The following is a 4735-nucleotide window of genomic DNA, read 5'->3' on the forward strand; positions in this document are numbered from 1 at the left end:
TATATATATATATATATATATATATATATATATATGCCTTTAGAATATTTAAATTACAGTAACATTAAAAGAAAATGTAGTATACGTAGACAGAGATGGACTAACATGTACATAACATTCATGAAACATATACAGACATTTAGGGCTAGGTAGATACACACTTGTCCACAGATAGTTGCCTGAATAAAATGTCCACTTCATTAATAAATTAAATAGGATTAAACAGGTTGAGCGATCGTGAAACATGTATTTATACCTGATGGGTGTCTGACGTCTTCTATATTCCGTCTTAATTTGTAATATCATAGATGGTTGAATTATATATATATTTAATATGTATCTATTGTTAAACTGCGCTGATGATGACCAAGGAGTGTGAAATGGTTTTTCATGGTTACCAAGACCACAAGAGAAAAAAGTAAGGATTTTAATTCGTGAGAAAAGAAAGGATGTCAAAGTTAAGATACGAATTAACTATTATATAAATATCATAAAAATTCTCTTAGAGATCCTCTCGCCTCCAACGATATATATCCACTCAGAAGCACGCAATATGTTCAAATTTAATGTATATATCAATATGTTTCTATATTTTCCCATATCCTTTGAATGATTTTTTAAACCTGAAGTTGCATCTCAAAACGCCCTCAGCTTGTTTGGAAATTGTCTAGTACAATTCCGTTTATTCCGTCGTATTTGTAATGTGTTGTTTACTTTTCCGGTGTATATTTGATGGGATGAGATGAGTTATTCCTTGTAGATTTGTCTTTTAATCTAATTCAGTTCTGTACTCATTTCATTTTGGTTTGTTAGTTTGTTTTTTTTTTCTTAAATTTCTATCCTATTGTCTCTATAAATGTTGTTTTGGACAAGATTACGAGCTTTTTAACACGTTTCTTTCTAAGTGAATTGAAGTTTAAAATTAATTAATGATATACTTATTTATTGTAAGTGGTATTTTCTGTCTGAATAAGTTGGATAAATTGTATAAAGATATTTGTGAACTGATTTCATTGGCGTATTATATTTTTTAATTAGAATTCTCTGGGCGCTTTTTTTTTTTGTATGTGCTTGTGATGTAGTCAGTAATTCTGATCGGTTATGTTTAAAATTAGGAATTGTTCGAAGAAATGTTCGTAAGTGACTTTAACTATAAATCTATTTAAAGTCATAGCTATTCGTGGAGAAGAAAATAGTGTTTTATGACTGAACTGTTTTGCTTTGTTTCTTACAAAGTGTTTGCTAAACTAATTGGAAATTTTCATTTGCCAGTTTCATTGGGATCGCACAAATGATAGGCTCACACGTGTTCATACACGCAGACACGCAAATGACTCATAACTATTTGTGTGATTGATGAGTTTGCATACATATACATGTACACACACATACAGATAGATGGATAAATTGGCAGACAGACAGACAGACAGACAGACAGACATACAGACAGATAGATAGATAGATAGATAGATAGATAGATAGATAGATAGATAGATAGATAGATAGACAGACATGTAGATAGATAGATACATACATACATACATACATACATACATCGATAGATACATACATACATACATGCATACATACATACATACATATATACATACATACATACATACATATGCTTCATTATGTATGCCATGTTAGGCTGTATATGTCTAACATCTTGAGAATTATATTTTGGTCAATGTGTACAGTTCTTCATAAGTGGGGTATTTAGAATGATGCATTGATATTAAAGTTCCTTATTTGTATAAATTATTAATGGACATGTCTTCTTTGGCTCATAACTCACGAATTTAATAGAGAAGCTAAAAGCTTCAATTAATTGAGCAAATATTTCCTGCAAGTCACCTCAGTATAAATAATTGACGAAGCACCACTACGTCACTTGGTCATAAAAAAAGGTACATCAATAATTCATTTTATATTTAAATTCACGATAATTAATTCATGGCATTTTCCTAATATTAACCCTAGGAGCACTATTTTCATATACAAAAGCTCGGACACACACACAAACACACATACACACACACAAACTCACACACACACACACACATACACATTCATGCATACAGATGTGTCTTAAATGTAATTTTTAAATATCTGGATTTTAACATAACAAAGATATAACATTTGTATTTATAGTCACTTTCTACATGTGTCACCAATTCCTACAACCATGAAATAAGACGTATAATATGTAGATACATACCTAATTGCTTTTACATAGCAATCAATTCAATCACAAACTAAATTTATATGCTACAACTGAAAGTCATACTCTATAACGTGACATACATATGCAAAGAAGAACATATTGAATGTTATCTAAGAACATTTGTGTATGTACACATCATAGTATTACACATTAGTGTTTAGTAACGTTATATTTGTTATCTTTCACTCTATTTAAAAACACTTATAATTTGTTATGACAAAGTTCAGACTGTTGCGAAATGCAGTTCAAAGAATTTAAACAATTTAACTCCGGGTTTTAACTATTCAAATTTAAGAAAGTGAATTATGCGGTATTCTATCAATTGCAGCAAAATCTGTTATTGATTTTAACACATCAGTCACCCTTATGCCAGTGATATTTCTGAATTGACTTTTACCATTTAGCTTAAGTAGGCATTTTGTGTGATAGCTGTTACGTATGTGCGTTATTATTGAACCGCATTTTAGTTACAAGTTATTAATAAGTAATATAGAATATATAAATTTGTTCTAAATTTCGTGGAAAAAATTTATTGTTCACCAATCAACAGCGATTACAAATCACGACTGCAACTATTTTTCATAATACATCACAAGACAAGAGATTAAATCCTGTAATATTTTGTTCAAGAGCTTTATATATATATATATATATATAGTTAGAATTATTTTCTTTCAAATGTATTCCGTATAAACACCCTCCTTTCTCAGGGTTAGCAAATTCTCGTTTTCTTTTATATAATTATTACTTTTCCTTTTAGTACTTCAGTGATAATCGTACTTAACCCGTTAGTCCCGTGGTCCTTTTTTCAGGACCAGAATGATAATCTATCATATTTTTGAAACACCTGTATTTTTCTGAGATATCTTTAGTTAGTCTTCAAGACTAAATTTTTTATATATATATATATATTTAGTATCACATAAAAATTATATAGAAAACGATTTTTGGTAATAAATTAAATAGAACAATTTGGGCACTAATGGATTCAGGCAAGATTTTTATTTGTAGTTCGTTTCATAATTGCAATAAGCACTGGTTTAAACAATGTCAAAACGAATTCATTCATTCACACTGATTCTGAGCGTATACACATATCTCTATTTTCCTCTCTTATGACTTTTGTAGATCCTCTTTGATTCTAGTCACCCTTTAAAGGTATTCTTATGAATTGTTTCATTTTTATTTTTGTTTTTAATAGTTTCCGTATTTCACGTGACGTTTTCACTTAGAGCTTTGTCTCCGCATATATTTTGAAAAATACATATCTTCAAAGCAACTTATTTACACTTTAAAGCAACTTCTAAAGAAATTCACGTGGAGCATTGCGATTCAAGGTTAGACACAGATTGATAGACACCATTGTGAACTTTCCTGACAATTTCCAGCAAATCAAGCGCGATGCCAAATTTTTCCTTGGGTTGCACATACGTTCTATTTGTATAGTCTACCGGAATGACTACCATTGTCTACATTATTAACTAAACTATAATGCTATCAAATATTCAACAGTACCAATCATACTTTGCATTTGGTAGCAATAGCAATATTAGAAGCAGTCACCACATAAACTTATATCAATACTGTAAACTGGTTCACAGTGAAGTAATATTACGTACGGTTGCTGCAAATTTAATTCATATTTGCTCTCAGTCATAAAATCTTTAATATGTCTCTCTAGATGAACTAGGAAATGAATGACAGATTGTGAACTACCATCTGCTTTGTATTCCTCAATGCCTGCAGTTGTTCTGAACAACTAACGTAAATATAATTTATGAACGATGGAATATTCAGTTATTGTATTGGCATCAATGTGCATGTTTATCATTTAGGTACATATATGAAAGCATATTTCACAGAGATGAAGAAGTATCACATTTCATTAAGGACGTGCGCATTGCACTTGAAATTTGTATTTTATCGAACAAAATATCAGCGGTCAACCTGATGACTACTAAAAGATATGCTTGGTCAAAGTGCCTTCTTTAAGAAGTTTATTGTTCAACATTAGCCGTTCTAATATCCCTCTGTTCTTGATAAAATTTGTTCGAGCATGTATTTGCCTCCATAATGGATACTTTGAACGCGATTCATCAGAGGCTCCATGATCTAACAAACCGCCTTTACCAGTTCGTAGAGGATTGGCTTTTTAAACGAGAAAAGCTTGTCTTTTTATCGTATATTATGATAAGAATATGAAAATATGATGTTGCCTAACTTGAAATTTAATGGAATATGTGCTCTCCTGAACAGTTCCAAACGATGATCAAAGATCTATATTTTCGAATATTACAAGCACCTCACATACTTGAGCTTCTGGCCACTATAACTGGTATATTATTGATATATAATAATCAGTTTTTCTATATTTCAACATCATTAGCATTACGTTGTGGTAACGTACTTTCATATGGTAACGAGACACACAGAAATGAAAATGGAATTAACTTAGTTTAAACACGTAACATTAAGTCATCTTGCCCATTTGTAATCAGGGATATTTGA

Source organism: Octopus bimaculoides, chromosome 20, assembly GCF_001194135.2.
Source record: "Octopus bimaculoides isolate UCB-OBI-ISO-001 chromosome 20, ASM119413v2, whole genome shotgun sequence".
Taxonomy (NCBI): domain Eukaryota; kingdom Metazoa; phylum Mollusca; class Cephalopoda; order Octopoda; family Octopodidae; genus Octopus; species Octopus bimaculoides.